Here is a 15,652-nt window from a genome sequence, read left to right on the forward strand (position 1 = left end):
GACTATAGACTAGACTATAGACTAGACTATAGGCTAGACTATAGACTACACTATAGACTAGACTATAGACTAGACTATAGACTAGACTATAGACTAGACTATAGACTACACTATAGACTAGACTAGATTAAAGACTAGACTAAAGACTAGACTATAGACTAGACAGTATAAAGTCTAGTCTGGACTGTAAACTTTACTGTAGACGTGACTAGACTATAGACTCAACTATAATCGGTTTAGCGCTTGCGTTCCTGTTATTATAAATAGTTGATTTGTCTTATTAATCCCAGTTAGCACCTTTTTACAAAATATCGATTAGTACAAGCGAACTTAATCTTAAAAATATGCTATTTGATATATTTTGCCTCGGTTTTATGTGGCGCTAATTTTTTCAATTCAAATATAATTTTGCAATAAATTTTTTTTGTCAAGTCACTTTTAAGAGATTTTAATCGAAAGATATCGAAAATGTGGAATATATTAAATTTAACTAGATTTTAATATTCAAAGCAAATAAAAGAAATTAGCATTTAATTTTTATTGTATTGTTTGTTGTATGTTTATTTTATTATAAATTTATGAAAAAAATGTTTGAATGTATTTAAGCGTGGATTTAAAACGTCACGAAAACAAAAAAGCCAGCAAAAACTGTAGAAAATAAAAACGAAGAAATAAACATACAAATTAAACAATAAGAGTAAATACATTTTAAACACCGACAAAGTGACGACATTTTATGTTGAAAAAGATCATTTGATCGTGGATTTCAATGACACAGCGGCAGCATTAACAGCTTCCAGCCACCACTACACTTACACAGAGCGAAAAAAAATCTCAGACATAATACAGTACAATTCGACTTAAACACAACACCCCCTCCAGCAGTATGTATTATAACAGCTAAACTTAAACTTCCTGCTCATGCGCCTTCCCCTGGCTCTTAAAAAACACATATATCCAAAGTTATTGGCAAACCATTGATTAACTTGGCCACAGTCGTTTTTTAAGTTTAATTTTGTTTTTCAGTGTTTTTTTCTTAATTGTTTTTGTTTTGTTTTGCTCTAATGAAGATCATGAATCAATAAAACCAGTTTTTATTTAGTTTGTTTGTTGTTGCATTGGAACCGCGTATTTGTATGTTCAGTAGCTTAAGGCAACCAACGATCAGCCAATCAGCCAAGAAAACAACTAAGCAACCTCCATCAGCAAACACCATTCAAAAAAAAAAAAAACAAGAAAGACCATTTGATCATTAATGATGATCATCATTTAACAAAGTCATGACTAAATATACACATTCATACAAACAGTTTGACGAACCGGCAAAATAAGAAAGAAAGACTTAATAAATGCTACAAAATGTAAAATAAAAATCATCTCATAAAGACAGACTTAAAAAACAGTCATACACTCGAATGAATACCTACCTTACACGATCCTCAATGTACGTGATCAAACTTGTACAAAAACAACACAGAAATTAAGACGAGTATGAAAACGAGCAAGAAAAAAAGATCAACAGCAAAAAAAAGTGGTTCGATGACATTACACATGACACAACAATTCCGTAAGAAGCATATGAAAATAAAAGCAAAAAATATTCATGAGATTGTACAGTGGGCTAGAATAAGAGTTAATATGTTAATAGTCTTAAAAAGATGTACAGGAAATGGATCCAGTCTTAATAAATAAATATTTCACAAGAATGCAGACTGGACTATAGAGTAGACTATAGTCTAGACTATAGAGTAGACTATAGACTAGACTATAGACTAGACTAGAGACTAGACTATGGACTAGACTATAGACTATACTATAGACTATACTATAGACTAGACTATAGACTAGAATATAGACTAGACTATAGACTAGACTATAGACTAGACTATAGACTAGACTATATACTAGACTATAGACTAGACTATAGACTAGACTATAGACTAGACTATAGACTAGACTATAGACTAGACTATAGACTAGACAATAGACTAGACTATAGTCTATAGACGATACAATGGTCTAGACTATAGACTAGATATAGACTATACTATAAACGATACAATGGTCTAGACTATAGACTAGACTATATACTAAACCATGAACTAGACCATAGACTAGACTTTAGACTGCACTATAATATTTTTAAGATTAGTATTTTGACTAGTTTATAGAATTTAGTCCGGACGATAAATTAAGCGATTTAGTCTATTCTTTGAGGCTAGATTGTAGATATATGTATATGAAATATTGATCATATATTCGGTTTTTCTTCGCAATTTCGAACACAATAAACACCACCAATCAGTTCCCTCTATCGTATTGTGACGTCAATATATTAAAGAAAAAATAAAACACACTTTCTTTTGACATGCCAAATTATTTACAGAAATTTATTTCCCCTGAAAATTCTTTAGAAGTTTTTTCTTTTTTATTAATAAATATATTTTTTTTAAATCTGCTATACTCTATCAACACCTTAATTATTAAAATAATCACTAACACTGTTACACTTAGCCTCAATTATACATTTGTATTGGTTTGTGCCAATCAACTCAAGTGGGTTGAAGTAATAAAAAAATCAACGAAAAAAAAAAACAAAAATAGTGAAATAAAAATCTAAACACACATTCCAATCATTTAACTAAAAACAAAATAAATACAACAAAACAACACAAATGGCGCTCACTTGGATCGACTGGCTGAAACGAAAACTGAACCGACCAACCATTAGCTGGCAGTAGGTACTAAATTAATAGAAGAAATAATATAAAAAAATAAATAAATTTGCTAAAAGTAAATTCAAATACAAATAGGAAAAAACAAAATAGCAACAGCAATAAAACAAAACGAAACAAACTCGAAATAGAACATGTTCAAAAACATGGCAAAATCGCAAACAACAAGTCCAACAACAGCAACTCATATCCGCACAGCCAAATAGAATTTTAAATAGTAAAAAAACACTTTTTTCAAAAAACTTTTTTTTGTAAATTTTTGCGCAAATGCCAGCGAAAACTGACGTAGATTTCGTTGTATCACCACTACCTCAAAAATAGTTTTAAAAACAAACTACATAACTATGCATTTTTTTGTTTTGCACTCTCGTAAGAGGTACACAGTGGGTTTGTATGCAAAAAAATGGAAAAAAATTCTAGACGAAAGTTAAGTCGAAAAAATATTCGCGAACATATTCGATTTTTTCAACAAAAAATGTGGCTTAATCGAAGACTATAGACTAGACTATAGACTAGACTATAGACTAGACTATAGACTAGACTATAGACTAGACTATAGACTAGACTATAGACTAGACTATAGACTAGACTATAAACTGGTCTATACACTAGACTGTAGACTAGACTATAGACTATTTACTAGACTATAGACTACACTATAGACTACTCTATATTATAGACTATTTAATAGACTATATAATAGACTATTTTCAACTGATAGTTTTAATACTTTTTGCTATATCGATTTATATTTATTGCACCATAGTGCAGCTTTTTGGCGTCAAATTGTTATATCTTTACAACTATTCTTCCTTTAAACAATTTAGTTTCAAATAAAATGGTGTTGCCACCATGATTCATAAAAAATGTTTAAATCAACAAATTTTGCACTAAATTCAGCAAAAACTTAATAGAAATAAAACTAAAATAATATCAAAAGCAAATTGTTTCCTGCAAACATATAAGCAACCCTAAACTTGGCAACTCTGTTGTGATCACTTAACAGTGGTGATCAGTATTTTAAATATTTCAAACAACAATAATACAATAACTTGAAATAATAAAAAAATAAATAACAACACACTGTTGAATAAAAAGCACTTGCTTTATAGAAATAAAAAAAATCTATATGTATATAAATAAAACTCGAACTAGCAACAACAATAAAAACGAACAACAAAACAATACTCGTATAATAATAACAAGTCTGGCAGTTGTGTATATTCGTTGCTACACCAAAAATTGAGGGAATCTCGGCTTTGTGGCGACTTTTTCATCATACGAAAAAAAAAAATACAAAAAATACCAACCTAAACAACTAACAGATACAAGATACATATAAACATACATACATACCTATAATATCAATGTATGTTTGTATAGTATTTGATCGTTCATTTATGTGAGTACAAGTTGAACAAAAAATAAAATATAAATCAGTTTGTTGGTTTTTAACACATTTTCCTCTCTCTTGTGGTGTATGGATACGAAGTGACTGGCTGACAGGGTGATCGTGAGTGTGTGTTTGTATGGCAACAACAACAACTATAGCAACAATAATATTGATAATAGTACAAGTAATAATGAAAACAACAACGAGATTTTTATAGCAGAAGATCACTCAGACTTACGTCGCCACTAAAAAAGATATACAACAAAAACTAAAGAAGAAATAATAATAACAAAAAACAACAACAATGACAGCAATAAGTTTAGTATGTTGTCTGTCGGACTGTTCAACTGGCAAACGACAACAAGATTTATATTGTTGTATGATACTCTTGTTATTGCTGTTATTGTTGTTGTTAATCTATTTATCTATCTATCCATCTAGTATCTGGCAAACAAACTAAACAATCTAACTACAAAGCAAACTGTTTAAATAGATTGCCTGTTAGCTGTACGAGTTAAATACAAACATATACATACATACATTGATATCTACATACATATTTCTTTAATATTTATTAATGTCGTTTTGTCAGTCAGATGGTTCTTCTGTCTTAGTGACGCATTGTCTGTCGTTCGCTGTAGTTTTTTTTAACTTTTTCTACCAAAGAGTATTTTTGTATAATTTTTTTCATTATAAATATTTTATATTCGATGAGTGTATGGGTGTGATTAGTGATAGATAGGGGTTTCCGTAACTCACATACCGACAATTATAATTTATTTATGTTTTTTTTTTATTAAGTATTTGACTTGTGCTAAACTAACTTTAATTAATCTATTTAATGAAATTTAAAACAAAACATTAAAAAACAAAAAACAAATTAATGCTTTTAACATTAAACTGTTTATGGTTAAACATTGCACATTGTTTAAATATTTGATGTCAGTCAAACAAACATACAAATGCATATCAATGAATATACACTTCACTTTCATTTACATAATAATTTACTTAATTATGTAATTACTATTTAATTAAATGGGTGAACCTGATAACATAGGATAAACTAGAATATAGACTAGACTGTTTACTATACTAGAGACCAGACCATACTATAGACCTGACTGAAGACTGTCTGTTAGAGTATTGCCTAGTCTAGACTATATACTAGACTAAACAGTAGACTAAACACTACACTATATACTAGACTATAGACTAGACTATAGACTAGAATAGAGACTAAACTGTAGACTAGACTATATACTAGACTATAGACTAGACTATAGTCTAGACTATAGACTAGACTATAGACTAGACTATAGACTAGACTATAGACTAGACTATAGACTAGACTATAGACTAGACTATAGACTAGACTATTGACTAGACTATTGACTAGACTATAGACTAGACTATAGACTAGACTATAGACTAGACTATTGACTAGACTATTGACTAGATTATAGACTAGACTATAGACTAGACTAGACTATAGACTAGACTATAGACTAGACTATAGACTAGACTATAGACTAGACTATAGACTAGACTATAGACTAGACTATAGACTAGACTATAGACTAGACTATAGACTAGACTATAGACTAGACTATAGACTAGACTATAGACTAGACTATAGACTAGACTATAGACTAGACTATAGACTAGACTATAGACTAGACTATAGACTAGACTATAGACTAGACTATAGACTAGACTATAGACTAGACTATAGACTAGACTATAGACTAGACTATAGACTAGACTATAGACTAGACTATAGACTAGGAATAGACTAGACTATAGACTAGACTATAGACTAGACTATAGACTAGACTATAGACTAGACTATAGACTAGACTATAGACTAGACTATAGACTAGACTATAGACTAGACTATAGACTAGACTATAGACTAGACTATAGACTAGACTATAGACTAGACTATAGACTAGACTATAGACTAGACTATAGACTAGACTATAGACTAGACTATAGACTAGACTATAGACTAGACTATAGACTAGACTATAGACTAGACTATAGACTAGACTATAGACTGACTATAGACTAGACTATAGACTAGACTATAGACTAGACTATAGACTAGACTATAGACTAGACTATAGACTAGACTATAGACTAGACTATAGACTAGACTGTAGACTAGACTATAGACTAGACTATAGACTAGACTATAGACTAGACTATAGACTAGACTATAGACTAGACTATAGACTAGACTATAGACTAGACTATAGACTAGACTATAGACTAGACTATAGACTAGACTATAGACTAGACTATAGACTAGACTATAGACTAGACTATAGACTAGACTATAGACTAGACTATAGACTAGACTATAGACTAGACTATAGACTAGACTATAGACTAGACTATAGACTAGACTATAGACTAGACTATAGATAGACTATAGACTAGACTATAACTTGACTATAGACTAGACTATAGACTAGACTATAGACTAGACTATAGACTAGACTATAGACTAGACTATAGACTAGACTATAGACTAGACTATAGACTAGACTATAGACTAGACTATAGACTAGACTATAGACTAGACTATAGACTAGACTATAGACTAGACTATAGACTAGACTATAGACTAGACTATAGACTAGACTATTGACTAGACTATAGACTAGACTATAGACTAGACTATAGCCTAGACTATAGACTAGACTATAGACTAGACTATAGACTAGACTATAGACTAGACTATAGACTAGACTATAGACTAGACTATAGACTAGACTATAGACTAGACTATAGAATAGACTATAGACTAGACTATAGACTAGACTATAGACTAGACTATAGACTAGACTATAGACTAGACTATAGACTAGACTATAGACTAGACTATAGACTAGACTATAGACTAGACTATAAGACTAGACTATAGACTAGACTATAGACTAGACTATAGACTAGACTATAGACTAGACTATAGACTAGACTATAGACTAGACTATAGACTAGACTATTAGACTAGAATAGACTAGACTATAGACTAGACTATAGACTAGACTATAGACTAGACTATAGACTAGACTATAGACTAGACTATTAGACTAGACTATAGACTAGACTATAGACTAGACTATAGACTAGACTATAGACTAGGACTATAGACTAGACTATAGACTAGACTATAGACTAGACTATAGACTAGACTATAGACTAGACAATAGACTAGACTATAGTCTATAGACGATACAATGGTCTAGACTATAGACTAGATATAGACTATACTATAAACGATACAATGGTCTAGACTATAGACTAGACTATATACTAAACCATGAACTAGACCATAGACTAGACTTTAGACTGCACTATAATATTTTTAGATTAGTATTTTGACTAGTTTATAGAATTTAGTCCGGACGATAAATTAAGCGATTTAGTCTATTCTTTGAGGCTAGATTGTAGATATATGTATATGAAATATTGATCATATATTCGGTTTTTCTTCGCAATTTCGAACACAATAAACACCACCAATCAGTTCCCTCTATCGTATTGTGACGTCAATATATTAAAGAAAAAATAAAACACACTTTCTTTTGACATGCCAAATTATTTACAGAAATTTATTTCCCCTGAAAATTCTTTAGAAGTTTTTTCTTTTTTATTAATAAATATATTTTTTTTAAATCTGCTATACTCTATCAACACCTTAATTATTAAATATAATCACTAACACTGTTACACTTAGCCTCAATTTTACATTTGTATTGGTTTGTGCCAATCAACTCAAGTGGGTTGAAGTAATAAAAAAATCAACGAAAAAAAAAAACAAAAATAGTGAAATAAAAATCTAAACACACATTCCAATCATTTAACTAAAAACAAATAAATTACAACAAAACAACACAAATGGCGCTCACTTGGATCGACTGGCTGAAACGAAAACTGAACCGACCAACCATTAGCTGGCAGTAGGTACTAAATTAATAGAAGAAATAATATAAAAAAATAAATAAATTTGCTAAAAGTAAATTCAAATACAAATAGGAAAAAACAAAATAGCAACAGCAATAAAAACAAACGAAACAAACTCGAAATAGAACATGTTCAAAAAACATGGCAAAATCGCAAACAACAAGTCCAACAACAGCAACTCATATCCGCACAGCCAAATAGAATTTTAAATAGTAAAAAAACACTTTTTTCAAAAAACTTTTTTTTGTAAATTTTTGCGCAAATGCCAGCGAAAACTGACGTAGATTTCGTTGTATCACCACTACCTCAAAAATAGTTTTAAAAACAAACTACATAACTATGCATTTTTTTGTTTTGCACTCTCGTAAGAGGTACACAGTGGGTTTGTATGCAAAAAAATGGAAAAAAATTCTAGACGAAAGTTAAGTCGAAAAAATATTCGCGAACATATTCGATTTTTTCAACAAAAAATGTGGCTTAATCGAAGGTCTAGTCTATAGTCTAGTCTATAGTCTAGTCTATAGTCTAGTCTATAGTCTAGTCTATAGTCTAGTCTATAGTCTAGTCTATAGTCTAGTCTATAGTCTAGTCTATAGTCTAGTCTATAGTCTAGTCTATAGTCTAGTCTATAGTCTAGTCTATAGTCTAGTCTATAGTCTAGTCTATAGTCTAGTCTATAGTCTAGTCTATAGTCTAGTCTATAGTCTAGTCTATAGTCTAGTCTATAGTCTAGTCTATAGTCTAGTATATAGTCTAGTCTATAGTCTAGTCTATAGTCTAGTCTATAGTCTAGTCTATAGTCTAGTCTATAGTCTAGGTCTATAGTCTAGTCTATAGTCTAGTCTATAGTCTAGTCTATGTCTAGTCTATAGTCTAGTCTATAGTCTAGTCTATAGTCTAGTCTATAGTCTAGTCTATAGTCTAGTCTATAGTCTAGTCTATAGTCTAGTCTATAGTCTAGTCTATAGTCTGTCTATAGTCTAGTCTATAGTCTAGTCTATAGTCTAGTCTATAGTCTAGTCTATAGTCTAGTCTATAGTCTAGTCTATAGTCTAGTCTATAGTCTAGTCTATAGTCTAGTCTATAGTCTAGTCTATAGTCTAGTCTATAGTCTAGTCTATAGTCTAGTCTATAGTCTAGTCTATAGTCTAGTCTTAGTCTAGTCTATAGTCTAGTCTATAGTCTAGTCTATAGTCTAGTCTATAGTCTAGTCTATAGTCTAGTCTATAGTCTAGTCTATAGTCTAGTCTATAGTCTAGTCTATAGTCTAGTCTATAGTCTAGTCTATAGTCTAGTCTATAGTCTAGTCTATAGTCTAGTCTATAGTCTAGTCTATAGTCTAGTCTATAGTCTAGTCTATAGTCTAGTCTATAGTCTAGTCTATAGTCTAGTCTATAGTCTAGTCTATAGTCTAGTCTATAGTCTAGTCTATAGTCTAGTCTATAGTCTAGTCTATAGTCTAGTCTATAGTCTAGTCTATAGTCTAGTCTATAGTCTAGTCTATAGTCTAGTCTATAGTCTAGTCTATAGTCTAGTCTTAGTCTAGTCTAAGTTAGTCTATATAGGTCTAGTCTATAGTCTAGTCTATAGTCTAGTCTATAGTCTAGTCTATAGTCTAGTCTATAGTCTAGTCTATAGTCTAGTCTATAGTCTAGTCTATAGTCTAGTCTATAGTCTAGTCTATAGTCTAGTCTATAGTCTAGTCTATAGTCTAGTCTATAGTCTAGTCTATAGTCTAGTCTATAGTCTTTGTCTATAGTCTAGTCTATAGTCTAGTCTATAGTCTAGTCTATAGTCTAGTCTATAGTCTAGTCTATAGTCTAGTCTATAGTCTAGTCTTTAGTCTAGTCTATAGTCTAGTCTATAGTCTAGTCTATAGTCTAGTCTATAGTCTAGTCTATAGTCTAGTCTATAGTCTAGTCTATAGTCTAGTCTATAGTCTAGTCTATAGTCTAGTCTATAGTCTAGTCTATAGTCTAGTCTATAGTCTAGTCTATAGTCTAGTCTATAGTCTAGTCTATAGTCTAGTCTATAGTCTAGTCTATAGTCTAGTCTATAGGTAGTCTATAGTCTAGTCTATAGTCTAGTCTATAGTCTAGTCTATAGTCTAGTCTATAGTCTAGTCTATAGTCTAGTCTATAGTCTAGTCTATAGTCTAGTCTATAGTCTAGTCTATAGTCTAGTCTATAGTCTAGTCTATAGTCTAGTCTATAGTCTAGTCTATAGTCTAGTCTATAGTCTAGTCTATAGCCTAGTCTATATTCTAGTCTATAGTCTAGTCTATAGTCTAGTCTATAGTCTAGTCTATAATCTAGTCTATAGTCTAGTCTATAGTCTAGTCTATAGTCTAGTCTATAGTCTAGTCTATAGTCTAGTCTATAGTCTAGTCTATAGTCTAGTCTATAGCCTAGTCTATATTCTAGTCTATAGTCTAGTCTATAGTCTAGTCTATAGTCTAGTCTATAATCTAGTCTATAGTCTAGTTTATAGTCTAGCCTATAGCCTTGTCTATAGTCTACTCTGTAGTCTAGTAAATTTGCTTGTCTATAGTAAAGTTAATAATCTTGTGTAAAGTTTAGTTTATTATATTATACCCATAGTGCAACAGCCGATGCTAAATGTCTTAATTACTCTATTCTGTTTATATTTAAACATTCTGTGATCTCAGTCATCAGCTATTGTAAATTGCTATTTGTTGTTGTGGTTGCAATTGCGGTTTGTTTTCGTGCATAGAATAATAAGAATAAAAAAATAAATAATTCACAAATTTCAATTAAATATTTTAGTTTCACCAATTTGTAGCATCATTTTATTTTTTTGTTTTTCCCGCGGTTGAATGTCTATTAATAAAAATTGGCAACTCTAAAAATTTTGCTAATTTTTTTTCTATTATTATTTTTGGATAGATTTCTATTCTGTTAGAATGTACCGAATGCATTACGTATGAAAAGCAAAACAATTTTTGAAATTGCCAATTTATATTTATAACAGCACACTTTTGACAATAGAAAATGTATACAATATGGGCAACACATAACAGCTACACACATGTGCAATTTAATAAAAAAGAATTTAATTTTTTTTTTTGATAATTAAACAATAATTTGCACAATCATAAGATATTGCAAAAATTCTCTTGCAAACGAATTTTTAAACTTTATTGTCGGTATATTTTATGAGGTGATTCGAACTACTCTATAAGTTTTGATCATTTAAGGGTTAAATGGATAACAATTTTTAGCTTCTGCTTACAATTTGTTTATTTTATTAATTTACAAAATCAATTGAAAACATTTAACAATAAAAGTTTTCCGTTTAAATTTTTTTGTTTTTCCTATCATGTTAGCACTAATCTACAGTATTCTTCGTAACCCAAGCAACATTTTGAGAATAATTTATTTTATTACTTAGTTTTCTAAAATCTCTTATGTTTTACACAACACTGTATGTAGTTAATCTAAAAGTGTGCTGTAATCAATTGACTAACGATAATGTATAAATTTTCGTTTTTAAAAATAACATTACGATTACAATTCACTTTTTTTGTTTTTGTGAAATGTTGTCTTTGCTATATAGTTGAGCTAACTAAATAGTCGTTGTTGTAAAAGTCATTATTGTTTAAACAATTACAATACAGACAATGTGGTGTTGATTGCTGGTGTATTAATGTTTACTTTTTATTAAATTGTAAAATATTATATAAAGGCATTTTATAATATTTATACATATATATGTATGTATGAATGTGTATATTCATATACATTCGTAGTTTTATTTCGTTTAACATTTAATTTTCTTGTATTTAATAATATTTGATTTGTTTAACGATTGGTAATTAATTGTATTGGGTATTAGAAAAAGTTAGGGTCTTTTAGTGTTAGGGTGTTTTGTGGATAGCCTAAAATTTATTCTAAAGTCTAGTCTAAAGTCTAGACTAAAGTCTATTCTAAAGTCTAGTCTAAAGTCCAGTCTAAAGTCTAGTCTAAAGTATAGTCTAAAGTCTAGTCTAAAGTCTAGTCTAGTCTAAAGTCCAGTCTAAAGTCTAGTCTAAAGTCTAGTCTAAAGTCTAGTCTAAAGTCTAGTCTAAAGTCTAGTCTAAAGTCTAGTCTAAAGTCTAGTCTAAAGTCTAGTCTAAAGTCTAGTCTTAAGTCTAGTCTAGTCTAAAGTCTAGTCTAAAGTCTAGTTTAAAGTCTAGTCTAAAGTGTAGTCTTAAGTCCAGTCTAAAGTCTAGTCTAAAATCTAGTCTAAAGTCTAATCTAAAGTCTAGTCTAAAATATAGTCTAAAGTCTGGTCCAAAGTCTGGTCTAAAGTCTAGTCTAAAGTCTAGTCTAAAGTCTAGTCTAAAGTCTAGTCTAAAATTTAGTCTAAAGTCTAGTCTAAAGTCTAGTCTAAAGTCTAGTCTAAAGTCTAGTCTAAAGCCTAGTCTAAAGCCTAGTCTAAAGCCTAGTCTAAAGACTAGTCTAAAGTCCAGTCTAAAGTCTTGTCTAAAGTCTAGTCTAAAGTCTAGTCTAAAGTCTAGTTTCAAGTCTAGTCTAAAGTCTTGTCTAAAATCTAGTCTAAAGTCTAGTCTTAAACTTAGTCTAAAGTCTAGTGTAAAGTTTAGTCTAAAGTCTAGTCTAAAGTCTAGTCTAAAGTCTAGTCTAAAGTCTAGTCAAAAGTCTAGTCAAAAGTCTAGTCAAAAGTCTAGTCAAAAGTCTAGTCAAAAGTCTAGTCTAATGTCTAGTCTAAAGTTTAGTCTAAAGTCAAGTCTAAAGTCAAGTCTTAAGTCTAGTCTAAAGTTTAGTCTAAAGTCTAGTCTAAAGTCTAGTCTATAGTCTAGTATAAAGTCTAGTCTATAGTCTAGTCTAAAGTCTTTTCTAAAGTCTAGTCTATAGTATAGTCCATAGTCTAGTCTATAGTCAAGTCTATAGTCTAGTCTATAGTCTATTATAAAGTCTAGTCTAAAGTTTAGTCTAAAGTCTAGTATTAGGTCTAGTCTAAAGTCTAGTCTATGGTAGAGTAATAGTCTAGTCTTTAATCTATTCTATAGTCTAGTATATAGTCAGATCCATAGTGAAGTCTATAGTCTAGTTTGTAGTATAATCTATGGTCTGGTCTGCAGTCTAGTCTAGAGTCTAGTCTAGTTTAAATCATGTTCTAAAGTCTACTCTAAAGTCTAATCTATAGTCCGATCTAAAGTAACGTATAAGGTCTGTTCTAAAAACTAGTTTAAAGTCTAGTCTAGACCAGTCGATAGTCTTGCCTAAAGTCTGGGTTAAAGTTTTGCATAAAGCCTGGCCTAAGTATAGCCCTTAGTTTAGTCTATAATCTGGTCTAGCCAATAGTATAGTTTATAATGTAATCTATAGTATAGTCTCAACAGTGTAGTCTAGTACAGTCTATTGTATAATCTATAGTCTAATCCATAGTATAATCTATAGTCTAGTTTATATTCTCTATTCTATAGTTTTCTATCTTTTCTGGAATGATCTAGTGATATTTCTACTTCGTTCTGAATTCCTCTTATAAGATCGGCAATATTCTAACTAAAGATCAGCAAAACTGATGTTTAAAAGTTTATAAGTTTTTTGTAAAAAAAAAAACCTGAAAGCTTTAAAAGTTTTACTTACACCTAATATTTAAGTGTTAATAATGTTAAAAATAGATGACGTTTTTTATATTGAATTATTTAACAAGTTGATTCATTGCTTTTTATATTTTCATACTCTGGGTATTACGATGTAATTATTATTTTTTATTAATTAGTATTATTATTGTAACAGTTGTTTGTTTTCATTTTTTTTAATTATTTATTTAATTATTTAATATGATCAAGTATTGATTAATAGATTTCTATATAGAAAAAACATTTATTTCCACAATTTATTTAGAAAAATAATAAGAAGATTGCATTTATATTTTCATTTATGAAATTGTTTAAATTTAATTTATTATTTCAATTGAAAATTTAAAAAAAAATACTCTTAAGAATCTAACCAGATGATTATTTAAATATTTCTCATTAAGTTTTAACATTGAATTCATTTATTTGGCAGTGAATTCTATTGAAAAGAACACATAATATCATCGTGTGTTTGCTAATTTGCAAAATATATATATTTTTAAATTTTATTTAAAAAAGTACAAAATCAACAAAAACTATATGGTGGTGGGGGCGGTGGCGATAATGATGCCAAAGTATCTTTTTTCTAAAATGACGAAATATTTTAATTTTTTGTTTTCTTTGGCAAACATAACAGCAAAATGACGAACTTATACCTGTATGCTTATAGTGGATATATTGCCATAGAAAAAAAGGGGTGAGACAGACGACATGCGTGACAATGTTGGGCAATTAAATATAAATGAATTATGAGTTGAATTTTAGTATTTTTTAAATTTGATAAATATTTAAGAATTCTTTTGTGTGTTTATTATAAAATACAGATTGTGATAAGAAATATGTCAGAGGTGTTCGTTTGAGGGAATGTCTAATATTATTCTGACAGCTAAATAAAGTGAAATACATAAATGACTTGTTTCTTATCTTTGTGAAATAAATACCTCAATGTTGAACTTGATAACATATTTATATGTATATATTTCTGATATAACAAATACTGATATCTACATTTATTTTCTTTTATTATTATACACTTCATCATAGTTCTAAAGTTATATCTAGGTTTGACATTCTCTTTGTGAAACTTTATTAAACTTAACTGTAAAATAACTTTCTGAAGACCCCTTACAGATACATAAGTATATCCATAACTTAATCAGCTTTCATTCCCACGACAATTGTATCTTCGCTCCGGAATGACCCGTGTCATACTCGGCCAAAGATTGTTAACCCAGCGACAGCTGTATCCACCGAAAGTTTTTTCCCCAGGAAAGAACTATCGGCCACAGTCGAGCTGTTACAACAACAACAACAAAATCAGCTTTCATTACACTTTTAACTAGATTTATACAAAAATCTACTTCTAGACAAAGTTAAAATGTAGCATATATCTAATTCGTCTTGGCCTCATATAGTTTTCTTAATTGTTCTCGTTTTTTTTTTGGATTATTTGTTTTCACTTTAATCAAAAAAATCAAAGTTTATTTATTATCACGTTTACTGAGTTTATTTTCTATACAATGAAATGAAAGTAATGAACTAAAATCACCCCATATTTGAAAAAAATCAACGATTTGGTTTCTATATTTTGTTTTATCAGTTTTATTCAAAACGCAATTTATAGGCTGTATCTAAAAGTGGATGATTATTATAAATAATATGCGTCACTTATTACGATTAAATTTTATTGAGTTTTTAAATAGAAATAGGTTTTACCAATAATTTAATAAATATCTGATATGAGGGGGTAATTGTTTTAATTAAAATGAAAGTGAAATTTACATACATATGTAACATTATTTGATAATTAAACGATGCCTTGAAATACAGGAACTGCATAAGAACTGAACTAAAACTGAACTAGAACTGAACTAGAACTGAACTAGAACTGAACTAGAACTGAACTAGAACTGAACTAGAACTGAACTAGAACTGAACTAGAACTGA

At 29.7% G+C, this 15,652-nt stretch overlaps 1 protein-coding gene across 2 annotated transcripts in view; it reads right to left on the bottom strand.

Annotated features, from left to right (window-relative positions):
- The window catches only part of LOC111685192 (transcription factor HIVEP3), a 46,935-nt gene that overhangs the window by 28,369 nt on the left and 2,914 nt on the right, over positions 1 to 15,652 (bottom strand). The window contains exon 1 of one of the 2 annotated variants that reach the window (XM_046955620.1): positions 1,428 to 1,449. The exons of the other annotated variant lie outside the window; for it this stretch is intronic. The gene's annotated coding sequence lies outside the window, so the exon portion shown is untranslated. Of the gene's footprint in view, positions 1 to 1,427; positions 1,450 to 15,652 lie in introns of those variants that run through there. 2 annotated transcript variants of the gene reach the window in all.

Source organism: Lucilia cuprina, chromosome 6 (genome assembly GCF_022045245.1).
Source record: "Lucilia cuprina isolate Lc7/37 chromosome 6, ASM2204524v1, whole genome shotgun sequence".
In the NCBI taxonomy this organism is placed as follows: Eukaryota; Metazoa; Arthropoda; class Insecta; order Diptera; family Calliphoridae; genus Lucilia; species Lucilia cuprina.